Source organism: Rhincodon typus, chromosome 9 (genome assembly GCF_021869965.1).
Source record: "Rhincodon typus isolate 14 chromosome 9, sRhiTyp1.1, whole genome shotgun sequence".
Lineage (NCBI taxonomy): Eukaryota > Metazoa > Chordata > Chondrichthyes > Orectolobiformes > Rhincodontidae > Rhincodon > Rhincodon typus.
In genome coordinates this window covers 7792489-7813044 of record NC_063340.1, presented here as the reverse complement: position 1 = coordinate 7813044, position 20556 = coordinate 7792489, and the positions used below count along the sequence as shown (strand labels likewise).

At 45.3% G+C, this 20556-nt stretch overlaps 1 protein-coding gene across 5 annotated transcripts in view; it reads left to right on the top strand.

Moving 5' to 3' along the window:
* The window catches only part of LOC109936216 (1-phosphatidylinositol 4,5-bisphosphate phosphodiesterase beta-4-like), a 537830-nt gene that overhangs the window by 146198 nt on the left and 371076 nt on the right, over positions 1 to 20556 (top strand). The gene's annotated exons all lie outside the window — the stretch shown is intronic.

Here is a 20556-nt window from a genome sequence, read left to right as displayed (position 1 = left end):
AGTGCTGTCAGTGTACGCTGCCCCCTGTAACAGTGCTGTCAGTGTACACTGCTCCCTGTAACAGTGCTGTCAGTGTGCGCTGCCCCCTGTAACAATGCTGTCAGTGTGCGCTGCCCCCTGTAACAATGCTGTCAGTGTATGTTGTTTCCTGTAACAGTGCTGTCAGTGTACACTGCCCCCTGTAACAGTGCTGTCAGTGTGTGTTGCTTCCTGTAACAGTGCTGTTCTACTAGTGCTATATCACTGGCATTTTACTTGACAAAGGAGGAAATTGCTCAAGTTTGTACTGTGCATAAGGCATGGGATAAATCGAATCCAACCAGTTACAGCCTTACCTGTCCACTCTCGGTCATCAGTACAGTGATGGGATGTCTTATTAACAGTGCTATCAAGCAACAATCTGTTCAGCAATAACCTGCTCTCTGATGCCCAGTTTGGTGTCTGCCAGAACCACTCAGCTCCTGCCTCATTACAGCCGTGGTTCAAACATAGAGAAAAGAGCCGAACTGAAGTGGTGAGGCAAGAGTGACAGCCTTTGACATCAAGGCCACATTTGACCGAGTGCGGCTTTGAAGATTCCTAACCAAACTGGAATGAATGGGAATCTCCGCTAGTTGGAGTCAAAGCTGGCACATAGGAAGATGGTTGTGGTTGTTGGAGGTCAATTTCCTCAGCTCCAGGACATCTCTGCAGGAGTTCCTCAGGGTAGGGTCCTCGGCCCAACTATCTCCAACTGCTACCGAATCACTAAAGTGTTCTAATGCAGAAGGTGGGCATTTGGCCCGTCATAAAAAACCTTCCCTCCCTCATAAGGTGGAAATGTTCAATGATGATTGTGCAATGTTCAGCACCAATTGTGGCTCCTCGGAAAATAAACCAGTCCATATCCAAACGCAGCAGGACCTGGAAAGTATCCCGGTTTGAGCTGACAAGTGGCAAGTTCCATTCATGCCACACAAATCCTAGGCAATGGTCGTCTCCAACAATTGATATTGAAGAGCATTGCCATCATTGAATTCCTCACTATCAGCATCCTGAAGGCTATCATTGACCAGAAACTGAATTGAACTAACCATAGAAACACAGGAGCAGGTCAGAGACTAGGAATCTTGCCGCAGGTAGCTCACTTCCTTACTCCCAAAGTTTATTTGCCAATCTACAAAGCACACGTTGGGAGTGTGATAGAATACTCCCCACTTGCCGGAGTGAGCACAGCTCCAACAATACTCAAGAAACTTGATGCCCTCCAGGACAAAACAGCCTGCCTCATTGGCACCACATCCACTAACATTCGCCGCCATCGCCGTTGACACTCACTGGCAGCAGAGTGTGCCATCTATGAGATGCACCGCAAAAAGTCACCAAGGCTCTTTAGACCGCACCTTCCAAACTCATGACCACTACCATCTAAAAAGGCAAGGGCAGCAGATACATGGGAACACCACCTCCTGCAAGTTGCCTTCAAAGCCACACACCGCCCTGAGTTTGAAAGATATCACCATCCCCTCAGTGTTGCTGGGTTAAAGTCAAGAAACTCCCTCCCTGATGGCATTGTGTGTATACCGACACCAAACAGACTGCAACGGTTCAAGAACGCAGCTCACCACCACCTTCTCAAGGGCAACTACAGATGGGCAGTTGGCAAAGCCCACAGTCCATGAATTTAAAACAAAAAGCAAGTGCGGTCCTACATTTGACATCTTTTGAGCTGCCAAGATTCACACCCTATAGAGAACTTCCAACAGCTTATTGTGCATCGAAACTGCACTGCGGTTCTGCCTGGTCGTCATTCACCTGTTGGCTTTCATGGGGGTTACTTTGAGCCAGCGTGAATTAGTGCACACAACTTGACTGAGGGATTTTGGAAAGCCTGACTAAAATCCTGTTTTTGTTCTGTGCTATTTGAAAATTGTTTGAGAATGATGACAAATTATGGTAAATTTTTGCAACTTTAGTGTCTAGGCCTAGGAAGCAATTAAAAGAAAAACTACAGTGAAGTTCTTCCAGCATGGCAATTTGAAAATGAAATAAAAGTACTGACTTGTCAATATTCAGCCACAGCTTCTACTGTCTTAAATAGCAAGAAGTATCTTTTGTTGCCACCGTGACAAATCGAGACAACAAATGGCCAGTTTTGCTGAAATCATCATGAAAGTGGAAACTATTGAAGCAGCAGCACAGGCTCGGCCACTATTTATTTCCTATCCCCAATTTCCTAGAGAGCAGTTGAGAGCCAGTCACATTGCTGTGGGACTGGAGTCACATATAGGCCAGACCAGGTAAGGACAGCAGTTTCACAGAGCATACAACTGTGCAGCACAGGAACAGGCCCCTCGGCCCACGCTGTTGTGCCGCACACGACACAAAGCCCTTCTGCCTGACCTTAGTCCATATCCCTCCATTTCTTGCTTATTTATCTGCTTATCTAAAAGTCCCTTAAACGCCCCTATCGTATCTGCCTCCACCACCACCCCTGGCAGCATGTTCCAGACTCCTACCGCTCTCTGTGTAAAAAAACCTGCCCCTCATATCTCCTTTGAACTTTTTGCCTCTCACCTTAAATGCATGCCCCCTAGCATTACACATTTCAACTCTGGGAAAAAGTTCTGACAGTCAACCCTATCTATGCATCTCATCATTTTATAGATTTCTGTCAAGTCTCCCCTCAGCCTCCACTGCTCCAGAGAAAACAACCTGAGTTTTTCTCGCCTCTCCTTATAGCTCATACCCTTCTTTGATTTGATTTGATTTATTATTGTCACATGTACCTAAGTACAGTGAAAAGTTTCGTTTTGCATGCAGTACGGGCAGATCGTAACATACAAGGTCATACAGATCATAGGGTGCTTAGACAGAGCGAGGTATACAAGGTTGTGGCTGCACAGGAGGTGCACGAAAACAAGATCAAAACAGAATTGAAATTAGAAAGATCCGTTCAGAAGTCTAACAACAGTGAGGAAGAAGCTGTTCTTGAACCTGTTGGTACCTGTGTTTAAGCTTCTGTATCTTCTGCCTGATGGAAGAGGTTGGAAGAGGTTGTAACTGGGGTGGGAGGGGTCTTTGTTGATGTTGGCTGCCTTTCCATGGCAATGAGGCGTGTAGATGGGAGGACTTGAGAAAAGTCTGTAAAATTATGAGATGCATACGTAGGGTTGACAGTTAGAATTTCTTTTCCCCCAGAGTTGAAGTGTCTAATACAAGGGGCATGCATTTAAGGTGAGAGGGGGGAAGTTCAAAGGGATGTGAGGGGCAAGTTTTTTGACAGAGAGTGGTAAGTGTCTGGAACATGCTGCCCGGAGGTGGTGGAGGAGGCAGATATGATAGGGGTGTTTAAGGAACTTTTAGATACCCTCTAATGTGGGCAGCATCCTGGTAAACCTTTCCTACCTTATTCCTCTATTTTTCTACTTATTCTACTTATGAAGGTAAAGCTTAAATTTTTAAACTTTGTCTTTTTACTACTTTGTACCTAAGTTTTTTGTATCTAGGTACCTTCATATTCCTGTACTTCTGCATCGAGCACATGTGACAGTAAAATCTGAATCTAAAAGTCTAAGACCATGAGGCCACTACCTCCCCATATGCCAAAACCCACATGTCAACAGTGACAGAGAAGAGTCACAATCAAGCGTAGGCTTGTGAAAATTTGTTGGCCTTGAAAATGGGCATGAGAGAAAAGCAATAATAAGCCATTGAAACCCCAGGGAGTTAGGTTATTGTGAGTTTTGTGTTCATAGCGGATGGAAATCCATAAGAGCGGAGCCTATCTTTATAGTCCCATTATTGTAAAAGTTTTATTGCCGTCCGTTTGTCTCAAAGCATGACACAACTTGCGTTGACCTTTTATCATGTTGGCAAACTCATAACATCAGTTAAACCAAAGTACAGTACCACAGATGTCAGAAATCTGAAATAAAAGCACTGGAGTCAAATTGGTCTTGAAATGTTCCTCTCTCTCTGCCAGATCTGCTGACTTTCTCCAGCACTTTCTGCTTTTAATTCCAGCATGGTTTAGTATCACAATGCGTAGGGGAGGCATTGGGAGGAAGTACAGGACTGAGAGGAGGTCCACTGTGACACCGCGCAGACAATAAGAAAAAGAGTGAGACAGATGTTCACATGCTAAGAGATGGATTTGCATGGAGTCAAGGGGGGTTTGACTACCTTTAAAAATGGCATCTCAGTCAAGATTCTGGGATTTGTGGTCTCATTCCCTGCATCTCCCACTTTTTCGCGAAAAGAGGTCAGCCCATATTTGGAATGTTGTGAGCAATTTTGGGCCCTGTATCAAAGGAAGGATGTGCTGGCTTTGGAGTGGGCCCAGACTACATTCACAAGAATAATCCCAGGGATGAAGGCTTAATAATGTGAGGTACAATGGAGGACTCTTGGTCTGTACTCGATGGAGTTTAGGAGGATGAGGTGGGGGGAGAATCTGATTAAAATTTACAGAAAACTGAGGGGCCTGGATAGTGTGGATGTGGAGAAGATGTTTCCGCGAGCAGGGGAGACTAGGACCTGAGGGCACAGCTTCAGAGTGAACAGGCGACCCTTTAGAACTGAGAAGAGGAGGAATTTCTTCAGCCAGAGGGTGGTGAATCTGTGGAACTCATTGCTGCAGAAGGTTGTGGAGGCCGAGTCATTGAGTGTATCTAAGACAGAGATAGATAGGTTCTTGATTGGTAAGGGGATCAAGGGTTATGGGAAGAAGGCAGGAGAATGAGATTAAGAAACATCAGCCATGATTGAATGGCAGAGTGGGCCGAATGGTCTAATTCTGCTTCTATCATCTTCTGTTAAAGGTGCACTCTGTGTCTCACTCTAGTCTGCTCCAGGGTGGGGATAGGCATCTCCTATTCTGATCGTTTAGCGGGCCAGCTTTTCAAGGAGCTGTGGTGCATTGGCCCTCAGTCTGGGTGATGGAACCTTTAGGAAAGAACATTCAAAATGTCCCACCTACGTCTCTATGCCACCCTGGGGCCCTTGATCCCTCATATCCTTCAACGCCACACTCCATGCCTGTTCACGCCTTACACAAAATGGGCTGCAGCGGTTCAAAAAGGCACCACCTTGTCAACAGCAATTAGGGATGGACAATAAATGCCAACCAGATCCACATCCATATCCAATAAGTGAATTAAGAAAAACACAGCCTGCGCAGACACAATGTAACAATAGCGTGTGTGTAAAAGCTTTTTTAAAAAAATTATGAGCACTTTTATCACCTTTCACCTATTTTTTAAAAAAAGCTTTTTATTACAGCGCTATAAAACTGTCAGTCATCCTGAGCTTCGATATCAGAAACTGCACTCAATTCCTAATCTTGTGTAAATAAACATTATGCAATTGACAGAACAGATTACAAGAGCTGCCAGTCAAGCTAAGTTTTGCCTTGGGTGCGATCATTTCAACTGACTGATGGATGTGTGGGCTGTCACCCAAGAATCTTCAATGAGGCTTAACTGTTGCTGTTTTCTTGAATAGCATCTTGTTTCCTTTTAGCATTTACCTGAGAGAGCAGGTGGGGGCGAGGCTTAATGTCCTATCTGAAAGATGGTACTTTCGACAATGCAGCACTCTCTCAATACCACGCTGGTTTGACAGATTCCAGCTTTGGGAATTATGGGGGATTATGCTACAAATGACGTGGCTGCCATTAGGCAGAACTGTTCCCCATTCAGGAACCTAGTGACGGGGTCCTGGGCGTGAGGTGGATCCTCTCTGGGATCATTTAATCCTTTAGCTCCACATCCATCTCGAAACTCGATCCTGAAGCCCAACCTAAACGTTTACAGTATATTCAGGAAATTTGAGCTCAGGGTCGTATCATCTGCTTTCTGGGGGCAGCAATCTGCAGAACTGTTTCTCTGACTTCTACCAGTTAGGCCTTCCCTCACTTCCCACCTCCGTTGTTTTGTTCTGTTCTGGGATTTACAAATTCCATCTCAGTTCAAGTTCACTCAAAACATAGAATCCCTACAGTGTGGATAGAGGTCATTCAACCCATTGAGTCCACACCAACCCTTCAAGAACATTCAACCCAGATACACACCCCTACTCTATGCCCGTAGGCCCACATTTCCTAATCCACCTAGCCTGCACATCCCCAGACACTATGGGCAATTTAGCATGGCTAATCCACCCTAATGTGCACACCTTTGGGCAGTGGAAGGAAATAGGAGCACTCGGAGGAAACCCACACAGACATAGGGAGACAAACTCCACACAGTTACCTGAGGGTGGAATCGAACCCAAGTCCCTAGCGCTGTGAGGCAGCAGTGCTAGCCACTGAGCCACAGTGACACCCAGGTCTGCCTAGAATCTTAAATCATTCCTTTCCCACTCCTCTCTCCCCCTTTCCACTCCCTGCGTGCTTCCCAGCATTTCAGTGTTGGCTTCCCGATGAACGTTGTATCTGTTTTATGGTCTTGAGGATTTTCAGGAATATTTATAGAGAACAGTGGGTGTTATTGCTTTCACCTTGTGATCCCGCTGGATGCAATACAGAACTCCACGGCCAATGAGGTGCGGATAAGACAGAGGCTTCTACCAAGAGAGGTAATTGGGGGATTACCATTTGCGGGAGCGGGAAGGATTCGTGTGGTTTTCATCACAGGGTCTTTCCTTGTTGGGCTGTGATTGGACTGATTATGCATTACAGACCAGTAGTCACTCTAAGAATGTTGCCATGGCAATCAGTGATGTCAGGCAAGTGCTGCAACATCTGTGTGCTCTTCATAAGAAAGGTCAGATTGTTTTCTACTGAAACAGAAACCGTTACTGTGTCAAAAATTGAATGGAGTGTCGGTGCATTGTGCATCAGGATGAGTTCAGCTTTGATGTTTAGTTTGTCCAATTATGTTAGCCTTGCAGTCGCTGTATTTTTGCGTGTGTGTCACAGCTACCGTAACTGTGATGACGAACAAGAACTTTCATAATTGTGGGTATTCGGTGACTTTTCTGCATGCGCACCGGCTAAATATTGATTTTCGACCGTGATCAGTCGCTCGGAGTGTGTTCCGAGCAGGTCACAGATGATCCTGAGTTTGCTGCCTGAGCAGTTAGTGAGATGGCAGAGTGCCCAGTGAAAGCTTAGAATGTCTCCATGCTGTTACTGTTGTATTACATCAGTCTGAAGGTCCTTCGCATCAAGCTGGGTGCTCATTGGGTGTCAAGGAGGCTCCGCTATCCTCAGTTAACCATTCTGCTCTCCACCCAAAAGTAGTGAGTGGACTTCAGCTTTAATCATCCGGCTGGGTTTGGAAACTGACTGTCAACCAAAAAACGCAAATGCCAATCCCCATGTGCAGAGATGTGCAGGTTAGGTGGATTGGCCATGCTAAATTGCCTCATAGTGCCCAGTGACATGTAGACTAGGTGATTTAGCCATGGGAAACACAGTATTTACAGGGACAGGGTAAAGGAGGTTGGTCTGGGTGGGATGCTCTTCAGAGGGTCAGTGTGGACTTGATGGGCTGAATGGCCTGCTTCCACACTGTAGGGATTCTCTCATTCTGTTGAAGTGTCCGTGGTGCTTTTTCATTCCTTCACAGAATGTCGGAATGCCTGACAAGGCCAGATTTTTTTGTCCATTCCCAATTGCTCGGTGGCTTGCTGGACCGTTTCAGAGCACAGTTAGCACAGTCAGCCATATTGCTTTGGATCTGGAGTCACATGTACGCCAGGCCGGGTAAGGACAGCAGATTTTCTTCCCTAAACAAAGGATCAAGAGGAGGCCACACAGCCCATTGAGCCCGCTCTATCATTCAGTAAGATCATGGCTGATCTGATTTTAATCTCAAATCTACATACTTGCATATCCTTGATCATCTTTAATCCTGCTGAAGGAGATTAGTGAATGTAGGCAGGGAGAGGAATGGTCTAATGATTTTATCGCTAGGCTGTTAATCCAGAGACCCAGGCAATGTTCTGAGAATCTGGGTTCAACTCCTGCCACGGCACATGGTGGAGAGTCTAATCATGACCATGAATCCATTGCTGATTGTTGGTTAGGAGGAACCCATCTGGTTCACTAATGTCCTTCAGGGAAGGAAACTGCCATCCTTACCTGGTCTGGTCTACATGTCACTCCAGACCCACAGCAATGTGGTTGACTCTTAACTGCCCTCTGGGCAATTAGGGATGGGCAATAAATGACGGTCCAAGCAGTATTGCCCACATCCCATGATTGAACTTAAAAAATAAGAACCAAATGGGTTTTGTGACAATTGGTATGGTTGCCATCACTGAGACCAGCTTTCAACTCCAGTCCTGATGAAGGGTCCCGACCTGTAACGTCAACTTTCCTGCATCTCTGAGGCTGCCTGACCTGCTGTGTCCCTCCAGCTCCACGCGGTATCGACACTTACAACTCCCTGTCTATTAGTTGAATTTTAATTGCGCTTGGTAGAATTTGAACCCAGGACCGCATACTATTGGGCCTTTAGAATACCAGACCAAGGACACCACCACCTCCCAGTTACTCTTATCCTAATGGATTCAGTTGTTCTTTAGAATGACTAACTACCTCATGTTCCTCCAATTTTCCTCCTTCAACAGCCAGCTCAGTAGTATTGCTTGGGCTTTTTGATGGAGCGAAGGGTCTGTTTCTGTGCTGTACATCCCTATGATTCTGTTTTACCAATTTAGTTGTCAACCAGCAACAGATTCTCCTCCCAACTCTGAAAATTCCCAGGATCCCCCTTTGCACGACGTTCCCCTTCCTAATCTGTACATTGGCAACTTCACGCAGATGTGGGATCGTACTTGTTGTTGAAAGCTAACTCTCCTTTTCCATCACTTTTCCGAACTTCTTCATTGTGTCATCAGGGCTGCTTGTCCCATTCGCACTGTTTGAGCCAGCATTGATTGGGATTGGGATTTGGAAACTGCAGACTCAGTAACCCTGCCAACACTGATCTCCACCCAGCGATGGAAAAGGAGAGTGTGAGGCAAGACTTATCCAGTGCCCACCGTTGAAAGCTGTCCGCAGATGTAGGATGAGGAGAGGATTAAGCTGGGTTGTTAGACCATAGAAAGCCATGGAGCTCAGGAGTGGATACTGCACACAGTTGGGTAAGGCTTGGGGGAAAGAACAAGGTCGGGAGGGCGTTAAAGTAACACAAGGGTGCCAGGAACAGGAGAATAATTACAGCACTTTGAATCAATCGCTTGGCTGTTCTGTATCAGCTGTAGCTCAGCTGTTTGCATTATCGCCTCTGCATCTTAGGATTCCAAATTCACGTCCACTGCAGGACCTAAGTGCTGAAATTGAGGCTAACGCCCTGATGCAATACTAAGGGAGTGTTGCACTGTTGAAGATGCCTTCTTTTGGTTGTGATGTTCAGTCAAAATTCATCTTTAGAGGTGGCACAGTGGCTCAGTGGTTAACACTGCTGCCTCACAGCACCAGGGACCCAGATTTGATTCCACCCTCAGGTGACTATGTGTGTGGAGTTTGCACATTTCTTTATTTTTTTCCTTTATTCATTTACGGGATGAGGGTGTTGCTGGCTGGGCCAGCATTTATTGCCTATCCTTAATTGTCCAGAGGGCAGTTATGAGTCAACCACATTGCTGTGGGTCTGGAGTCACAGGTAGGCCAGACCAGGTAAGGATGGCAGTTTCCTTCCCTAAAGGACATTAGTAAACCAGCAATGGATTCATGTTATCGTTAGACTCTTAATTCCAGATATTTATTGAATTCAAATTCCACCAGCTGCTGTGGCAGGATTCAAACCCAGGTCCCTGGGTCTCTGGAATAACAGTTCAGTGATAATACCACTAGGCCATCATCTCCCCTTCTCCCTGTGTCTGCGTGGGTTTCCTCCGGGTGCTCCAGTTTTCTCCCACAGTCCAAGGATGTGCAGGTTAGGTGGGTTGGCCATGCTAAATGGCCCCAAGTGTCCAGGGATGTGCAGGCTTGGTGGATTAGTCATGGGAGATGCAGGGATAGGGTCGGGGTGAGGGTCTGGGTGGGATGCTCTTCAGAGTGTCATTGTGGACTCAATGGGCTAACTGGCCTGTTTCCACACTATAGTGATTCTAAAAAAAAGATTTGCCTTGTGCGGGAGATGTGGAAAATTCTACGGCACCACTTTGTGGAACAGCCTGTGTCCTGTCCAACATTATCCCTCAGTCAACTTCATTAATGCAATTTCCTCGTCATTATTACATTCCTGTATGTGGGACTTGTCTGTGTTCAAATTGGCTGCCATGTTTTGTGCTTCACAGCAATGACTACATTTCGAAAAGTACTTATTGACTATAACGTGCTTCTGCGATGTCTGGTGCTTTACTAGCATGTGAGGAGGAGGATTAGCTCCCCTTTTTATAACTCTCTTTCAGTTGATCACAACAATTATTGTTATTTCTTTCTTAACATGCAACGATCACAGTTCAATTAAAACCTAGTTTGCTAGAAAATTATGGAGCCAAATTGCAAAGGCCATCTTGAGTCGAAGAGGAATTTTGTTTCCTACCATCCTGAAAAAAAGTACACCATCAAACACATGCACACACGCAGACGCAGACACACACACAGGTAATAAATTTAAGGGATATTCAGGCTTGGAATTGTGAGGGTGAAATCTGAGTTCACTGTTTAGTTGTCTTGTTTTCTCACCAGTAGTGAAATCTGTGCAATCCTCAGTTCTTGGTGAGTGGTTGTTTTCCCAAGTTGCTTTATCAGTGGACACAACTTTCAAGAGATCATCAGACGGAGAGCGAGAGAGGACCCAGCACTTGCTTACAAATCCAGTCTTCCTTCTGTCTTCGTTCTGCCAAACAAGCTTCTGAAACATGGTTCATTGATGTATTCCTGAGTTTAGGTCCATTGTTTTTCCAAACTGAATACCCTGCAGGCAACGTTTCAACTCCTAGTATATGAAATTATCACACAAACTGTGAATTAAAACAAGAGATGTGAATTTCTTCTCTCTGACATTGCTGACTGGTTCTAATGTCTTTAGATTAATGGCCATTAAAGTACAGGTGAGTGTTGTATACCTCAAATTAGTTCTACAGAACTTACCTCAATCCATGGTCAGGTGATCATGACAGCCTTTTTGGATCAAAGTTTGTTCTTTTAATTTTCTAAAGTTGTGGGTGTTAAAATCAAATGATGGAAGTTGAATGTCAGTTATCCACGTTTGCTATTATCATAAACAGTGGCTGTGGAAAGTGCTAATAGAAATATGTAAAGGTTAAGTCTTCGTCCTATTCATGAACCTTACAGTGGTAATATCAGAGTTCACGATTCAAATTGTAGGTGATCATCTGGAAGGAACAGACTTAATGAACTATATAGGTCTTCAGCTTTTGTTTGAATTGTTATTTAAGGATGAGTGAATAAAGAACTTGAAAAAAATGTAGGTGATAACAGGGATTAAAGAATGAAAAATGTTAAAATGATTGATTTGATTTGATTATTGTCACATGTACCTAGGTATAGTGAAGTTTAGTTTTCTGCTCAGTACAGACAGATCATTCCATGCAAAGATCATACAGTGATTGAACAGAGCGAGGAATACAAAGTTACAGCTGCAAAGAAGGTTCGCGAAAAGCAAGATCAACATTAGATTTGAAATTTACGAGGTCCATTCAGAAATCTGATAACAGCGGGTAAGAAGCAGTTCTTGAACCCATTAGTATGTGTGTTTAAGCTTTTGTATCTTCTGCTTGACGGAAGAGGTTGGAAGAGACTATAGTCGGGTTTGAGGAGGCTTTGATGATGTTGGCTGCCTTTCCACGGCCATGGGTGTAAGGTTGGCTTTCATGATGGTCTGGGCTGTGATCACAACTCTGTAGTTTCTTATGGTCCTGGGCAGAGCAGTTGCTGTATCAAGCTGTGATGGACCCATAGAGAATATTTTCAATGGTGTATCTGTAAAAGTTGGTGAGAATCCTTATGGACATGCTGAATTTTCTTAGCCTTCTGAGGAAGGAGAGGCATTGTTATGCCTTCTTGACCCTCGCGTCAGCGTGGGTGGTCCGGGACAGATTGTTGGTGATTATCACTCTTAGGAACTTGACGCTCTCAACCATCTCCACGTCAGCTCCATTGATGTCGATAGGGGTGTGCCCAGCTCTCTGCTTCCTGAAGTGAGAAAAGAATAAAATGATAAAAAGAAACACGGAGGCAAATTAGTGTGGAGGAAATCAGCAATTGCCTACTTAGATCATGCTGTTATACAGGAAATTCCACAAAGAGTACGATACTGAATTAGATTAGAAAAGGTCACAGAATTGACAAATAAGAGTACATCAGATCTTACTGACACCACTGTATTTTCGGAAAAGTTTAAAACTCCTTAAAGCAGAAGTATTGGTCCCTTTTCTGGTCCTTCTGCAAATTTGTCAAGTTTGCATCCAAAAGGGAGCAGCAAATGTTGGAAGTACACAGTGAGTAATTCAGGAGGCACCTGCGGACAAAGTACAGAAACAGAGTTAACATTTCAGGCCACTGAATGTCTGTTAAATCCCCACAGATGTTGCCTGACCTGTGAAGTATTTTCAGCATTGTCTGTTTTCGGCCCAGATTCCTAACATCTGTAATATTTTACGGTCGTCCTTCGAAAGATTCGGGAAGTTACATGTTCCCACTCCGAATGACAGCTCCATGTAATGACCTAGATGTGTAGTTCACCGTCAGAGCTCAATCTAAATGAAAAAATTCCCAGTTGTAGAAAAATGAGGAACATTTTCAACTGCTTATTGCTGACATTGGAGTGATCTGAAATTTGTGCGAAAAGGTACAACCACCACTGGATTTCCCTTTCGTTTCAATTACTCTGGGCAGAATTTTGTAGGGAAGTAGGAGAGGCAGATGGCTTGTCTATTCTCCATCTCCCCTTAAGAAACCTTTAAATTCAGTTGGGTTTTGGCTATGGAAAAGCGTATCAGCTCTGCAATGATAACTTGCTGTACTTGGTGCTAACAAGGGTGGAGTAGGACTTATAGAGGCATACTCATAGACCCATACAGCATGGAAACAGACCCTTCTGTCCAACATGTCCATGCCAACCACAATCCCAGACTAAACTAGTCCCACCTGCCTGCACTTGGCCCCTATCCCTCCAAACATTTCTTATTCATGAACTTATCAAAATGTCTTTTAAATGTTGTAACTGTACCTGCATCCACCACTTCTTCAGGAGGTTCATTCCTCACATTGACCACCCTTTGAGGTAAAAAGTTGCCTCTCATGTCCTTTTTAGTTCTTTCTCCTCTCACCTTAAAAATATGTCCTGTGGTCCTGAAATCCCCCACCCTAGGGAAAAGAAACCTGCCGTTCACCTTATTTACACCCCTCATGATTTTGTAATCCTCTGTACGGTCACTGCTCAACCTTCTACGCTCCAATGAAAAAAGTTCCCAGCCTATCCAGCCTCTTCTTATAACTCAAACCCTCCATTCCCGGGCAACATTCTGGTAAGTCTTTGTTGAAACCTCTCCAGCTTAATAATATCCTTCCTATAACTCCTCTTCAGGAAGACACCCATTTTCTGCTGCTCTGGTGGGCAAAAGACCAATAACGAGCTTGCAACTGGACACAGGAGGCTCCCAATGGATCCTGGACTCCAGCAAGGCCAGTGGGATGTGAGCAGTATGGATTCTAGCGCCTTACAGAGGTGGTGTAGTGGTGTTTGAACTGGCCTCGTGATGCACAGCTCCAGGCTAATGCTCGAGTGGGACGTGAGTTTGAATCCCACCCTGACAGATGTTGAAATTTGAGTGCATTAAAATTTGGGGATGTGAAAAGCCAGCCTTAATAGTGACCATGTGATTGTTGTCAGTTGTTGTTAAAAACTTGCCTGGCTCCCTCAGGGAAGGAGATCTGCTGTCATCGACCCGGTTCTAGCCTACACGTGACTCCTGACCAACAGAAGTGGTGATGACTCTGGAAAGGCCTACAGAGCTGATCAATTGGGCCGGGCACAAATTCTGGCCTGATCTGCATCCCATAAAAAAGGAAGGAGCCGGATGTTGGAGTCATGGGAGGGGAAGTGCTAATTTTTTTTGGGCTGGTGCCTTGTAACTTTTCCTCCTCATCCTTATAAAAACTGGTTTCAAAAATAAAAACAAGCTGCCCACTTCCACCTGCCTGCCATACTAATAATGTCATGGATAGGGCATGATTATTGGTGTCAGTCGAGCCTTTATAAGTTGACGTGACCCTTAGTTCTTTCTTTAAATCTTGGGGATAGGGCAGCCTACCTGATGCCAGCTGCCCATCTCATCACATCTCCTGCTACCACCACCTTCCCAATATCCCATATGATGGTGGCCAGGCTGGGGTGGTTGGGAAGGTGGTGAGCTGGTCACCCCACACGCCACAAGTGCACAAATATCCAGCCCCTTGTGCTTGCCAGAATGAAAGGGTGTGTGAGGCCGTTTATGGCCTTTGTTTACGAACTGTCAAATGCAGTAGCTGCAGCTTTCTGTTGCGAGCAACTACAAGGATTCAAGGAAAGGAATTGCAAGCCGACGTGCTGGGAATTAATGCCCAGACGGAACATGCATGTTGAACGTGGTCTCTGCTGCCGCAGTTGCATTATCATGGAGTTTGGTGAGTGCAGTGGGTGGCTGGTTTGCAATGCAGAATAACAGCAACAGAGCTGGCTCAATTCCTGCACTGGGTAGGGTTACCATGAAGGACCCTCCTTCTCAACCTTTCCCCTTGCCTGCAGCGCGGTGACCCTCAGGTTAAACTCACCGCCAGTCCCATCTGATGACAGTGGGACAGTGTTGACTTACGTTGCATTAGCCAGTTGCTGGATACTGTTCATGGAAGAAAACATGTAGCCTTGATTGCAGGCAAAGAAACAACCATTCCATCAGCTTTACAGAGGGCCCTTTGAAACCATTTACTGCAATGTGGTGATCAGTGACTGAGTGACATTTGGCTCGGGGCATTTTAAACAGATGAGCATTTAACATTTGACAAGCACCATAGTTCAGCTCCATTGGACCATCCATAACTTTGAATAGGCAAACTGGCAAGCTGCAAACTTCAACAATTTTGCCAATAGAAGCGAAAGGCAGAGCAAACTAAAGAAGGGGAAAAAAAATTACGTAACTTCAGATGTGGATTTTACAAGCAATTTTAAAAGCTTGGATTGATATCAGTGGGAGCTTGGTTCTGATTTCAGAACGTAGAGGCTGATGGCAAGCACCAAGGGAAAATACTTTGCTGTCCACAAATTAAATCTTTGAAAATCTTGTAATGGCTGTCAGCCAATTGGAATGTACAGGTTCACTGCTCTGCTTAATTTCCTAGTTTTTTCACTACCTTCAGCTGGATAAAGACCTTTGATTGTAAAATAAAAAAGCTGGCTGCTGAGTTAACTTGGAGGGGCAAAGCGAGCATTACATAGGGCCAATAAAATCTGGCAGAAGAAGCTGAGATCCTTTGGAAGCTGTTGCTACTAAAATGACCAGAATGACCCGGTTGAGTTTTACAAGCAGAAAACTGTTCCTCGTTGACTTATTAAAGCCTGTTGGGTGGTGAATTACAGAAGGAGAATGTCCTGTAAGTTTTATTCACGTGCACTCAGTTTATGCCTGTTTTGCCAGTGGCGCAGTCAGCTCCATGTCAAATCTAGCGAGCCAGGAGACTCCCCTGCCCTTAGCGCTAGCTGGTAAACAGAGCACGGTGCTGCACATTGACGGAGCAGCATTGGGATCCGGGCACTGAGCTGTCACTTCAGTACCCTGTCAGAAAGACTGCCCATTGATTGTGGGCATATGTGCCGAGTGGACTGTTGGCTTCTTTTGCTCAGCGAGCACAGTTGCAGGAAACTAATTTATAGAAGACCAGAGGAAGTCAAAAAGCATGGAAAAATCGTAGATCAAAAGATGTTGAACTCTGTGTGATATCCCCCTATCCTTTATCTCCATATGCTGAGACCTGGCATGGGCAGAGCCAGAGTGACAGTCACGTAGTCCATTGGCACGTCCTACTCTCTCTAACTTGGCTGCTGTTGCGTGGAGCCCTGTCAGTGTTCATTGCAGCCTTTTGCACACAATCTGTTGAAGATTTGAAGATAGCTGGGATAGTTAATCTTCCTGCCCATCTGGAGCTGCATGCATTTATGCTGCTGGGCTGTCATTTTCTTGTAAATTGGACAGGACAATTAAGGCCCTTGGGCTGGGTCTTGATGTGTTATCTTTCCAGAGCCATGCGATAATGTGGATATTTATATTTATATCCACATTGGCTTACTTTCGGAACAGCCTTTGCGGCACAGTGTCAGTCCAGCACTGCCAGTAGCACGCAAGCACAGCAGCAGATTGTAAGAAAATACAGAACACTGAAAATCTGAAATTAAAACAAGAGAATGCTGGAAGTACTCAGCAGGTCAGGCAGCATCCATGGAGAGAATAACAGGGTTGGCGTTTCCAGTCAATGACTTTTCATCAGGAATGACCCTCGCTCATTTCTGGTGGTGCAGAGGTTCGGTGTCGCGTCTTTTAGACACTTGAAAGCGTTGCTGCGTCAAAGTGGACAAAGCACATGCTTATGTCAGCGCCACAGCAGAGCAGATCGCCAGCCAGAAACTAGACGCTGTAGAGTGAGGGGCCTCACTGCGCATTAAGCTGGCCAGGAGATTCCCCTGCACCTACACCCTGCTGCTGAGATGTTGCTAGGATGTGCAGATTGATGTTCAACACGTCATGGACATATTCCCCTTTAACTGTCATGTCCTGGGAATGGGACTCAAACCTAGAGCTTCTAGTTGAGAGGCAAGGACACTACACCCGTGTCGCAAGACCTCCGGCTCCTGCCTTTTAAGTCTTTAATTTGAATCTGAAAATTATGCATTAATATACTTTTTTTTTCAACACCGCACCAATCGCAAGTTGTTAGCAACAAGATTATTACCCCAGCACAGAGGCTGGAATAGTATTACTTTGCAATTTGCAGGTCCCGCTGGGTCATCAGATCTCCCACATACTGTAATTGCAAGCTTTGTTGAGTTGGCATGTTATATGTTTCTCTTCATTTCTCATTAGCTGGTGGAAGAGTTGCTCCTAATTAGTATATACTTGTATAGTATTCAATGGTGATAATGCTGGTAACTGTGAGGAGAAAAATAAAAGTGTATCCCTGACTGCCTTTTATCAGAAATAGTATGCTCATCTGGAAGCCTATAATCATGCATTGTGTTGCTAAATAAAATATGTTCTCAGAGTCATCATGCGACACTGTTCTAGTTGTGTCAAGTACTGATGCAAGCACTGTGGAAAATTGTGTCCAAAAAACAATATAATAGGCAGCAGTTTGTAACCAGCTATTGATGATTGTGCATGTCAAGTTATAAATAACAGCACTTAGTGAGGGTTGCTGGTCTTTCATATGTTGTGAGCTAACGTGACTGAGCAATTTTAATCAATGTTTGACTGGGAATTTGTTTTGTTAACAATGATGAAATGGCGATTTCACATCATTATCTCTGCAATCCGAGCTCAGTCTTAATCTTTGGGAACTGTCTCTGTTTTGAATGCATTATTGAGGCATTGTGAAGACCTTTGGAACCTTAACGTTCTTGATACTGACGTTACATCAGAACAGGGGTTGACCATTCAGCCCCTCGAACCTGTTCCCCAGTTTACTGAGATCATGGCTGATCTGTGACCTAACTCCATATACCCACCTTTGGACCATATCCCTTAACACCTTTGTTTGAGAAAAAAATTTATCTACCTCAGATTTAAAATTAACAACGGATCCAACATCCACTGCCATTTGTGGAAGAGGGTTCCAAACCTCTCCCACCCTTTATGCATAGAAGTGCTTCCTGACATCTCTCCTGACTGGTCCGGCCCTAATTCTCAGACTATGCCCCTTGTTCTAGAACCCCCAACCAGTGGAAATAATTTATTGTCCCTGTCATTTCCTGTTAAGATACAATGTCACAAACAGCAGCTGATACACATTGTTTGGATTCACCCAGTATTGTATTTGCCCTTTTGCAACAGCATCGTTCCTTAAATCCTGAGCTTCACTTGTACCTGGAGGAAGAAACCCCATTAGAAAGGCCACTTACTGCTTTCTTTAGTGCAGCAAGAGAAGCTGCTTTTCCTGATAGGATGTGGGCATTGCTGGCAAGATCTGCATTTGTTACCCTTTCTGAATGCTGTTCAACAGAGTGCAAAGGGCAGAGGGCAGTTGCTGTGGGTCTGGAGTCATGTCTAGGCCAGATTGGGTCACAACAGCGCAAGGGAGCCAGATGTGTTGGAATCGCAGAATCCCTACAGAGTGGAAGCAGGCCATTTGGCCCATCGAGTCCACACTGAGCCTCTCGAGAGCATCCTACCCAAACCCACCTCCTTACCCTATCCCTGTAACTCTGCATTTCCCATGGCTAATCCATCTGACCCCTGCACATCCCTGGACACTATGGGCAATTTAGCACGGCCAATCCACCCTAACCTGCACACCTTTCGACTGTGGGAGGAAACCGGAGCACCCGGAGGAAACCCACGCAGACACGGGGAGAACTCCACACAGACAGTTGCCCGAGGGTGGAATCGAACCCACTGCTGTGAGGCAGCAGTGCTAACCGCTGAGCCACTGTGCCGCCCTCACAACAAATGTTGCCGTGGTCGTTATCACGGAGATCAGCTTTCAATTGCAGATTTTTATTCATTGAATTTAAATTCTGCCCTGGGCAGCTTTGGACCTTGTGGCCCCTGAACATTGACCCGTTTCCCTGGATGACGAGGCTTGTTACACTTCTTACTATCCCACTGGCGAGAAGGTGAATTCAATATTCACAAAATATGTTTTGGTATTTGAAACATGGAAGATTTTTAAGAGGCTCCTCAGAGTAGATTCTGAGGGGTGTTTCCTGTCATGGGAGAACGTAGCACCAGAGTGCATCATTTCAGAGTAAGGGGTCACCCACTTTGGATAGAGATGGAGATGAATTTCTTCTGTCAGAGGGCAATGAATCTGTGGAATTCTTTACCTCGTGTGGCTGTCGAGGCTGAGTTGTTAAGTACATTCAGCCCTTCGAGGCTGCTCCACCATTTCATATGGTCGTGGTTGATCCTTTATCTCAATGCCGTATTCCTGCTTTCGGCCCGTGATGCCTTTAAAATCGATAAATTTATCCATCTGTTTCCTGAATATGTTGGCTGACTTGGCCTCCAAAGCATTGTGCAGTGGAGAATTCAACAGGTTCACTGCCCTTCGGTTTTTCCTCATCTCAGGCGTCAATGGCCTACCCTCTTGTCCTGAAACTGTGACCTCTGGAGCGAGACTCTCCAGGCAGGAAAAGCCTGTGCTCGGCTCATACCTGCCTTTGCACTCGGATCCCTTTCCCTCCTCCCTCCCAGCTTGGCCTTGTTAAAACTACAGAAACATCTAACACTAGGCAGGCATTCGAAAAAGTTGACATTGAGTTGTTTCCGTATGTGCAGTGTTGCAGATGGTCCTGGTCTTTGAAGGCAATGCTATCTCCAAGTAGTGACTGCCTGGATGGCAAGTATACCCCCTGTGTTGGCAATGGACATAGGCAGTGGGAATATTCCAGGAACGGGTCACAGATCTGGGGATATTTATTTGATTCATGTATCAGGCACAACCCAAAACAGGGTGTTTCTGCTCAATAAATTTCAGTTCCAGTGACCCACTGATGAACCCTGCGATAACAAGTTGTAGAGCTGGATGAACACAGCAGGCCAAGCAGCATCATAGGAGCAGGAACTTTGCAGTATCCATTCACCTGCTAAAGGGCTCTGGAATTTTGATGCCGCCAATTACACAGTAAATGTAATATTACAAAAGCATGTCCGGGATACGCCAGTGCAGTGTTATGCAAAATATCACAACCTTATTAAACGACAATTCTGTGCTTGCTTTTGCACGCTACAGAATTGCTCCCTCGTGCTTCTCTCCCCTTCTCCTCCCTCCACCACATTCCATCACTGTTTTCGCCCCTGCTGTCTTCCCCTTCGTCTATCCCACTGTCCAACCCAAATCTCCCTGATACCCCCTGTTCCGCTACTCCCAACTCCCCTTCCCAATCCCGTCTCCCTTAACCAGCTCTCCCCTACCCTCCTTCTCCCCTATGCCATCTCCCCTACCTCCACCTCCTTATCCCACTTCTACCTTCAGCCCCTCCTCCATGTCTCCCCTACTCCTCTCTCCCCTATCAATGTCTCCCCAACCCAGATTTTTTCTTAATTCATTTTCAGGATGAGGATGTCACCGACTAGGCCAGCATTTATTGTCCATCCCTAATTGTCCAGAGGGCAGTTAAGAGTCAATCACATTGTTTTGGGTCTGGAGTCACATGTAGGTCAGAACAGGTAAGGATGACAGTTTCCTTTCCCAAAGGACATGAGTGAGCCAGATTGGCTTTTCCAACAATCAACAATGGATTCATAGTCGTCATTAGTCTCTTGTTTCCAGATTCTTTTGTTATTGAATTCAAATTCCACCATCTGTCGTGGTCCTCACAACATTCCTGGGTCTCTGAGTTTAACAGTCTAGTGATAATACAACAAGGCCGTCACCTCCCCCTCTTCCCTCCCCATGCCTTCCCT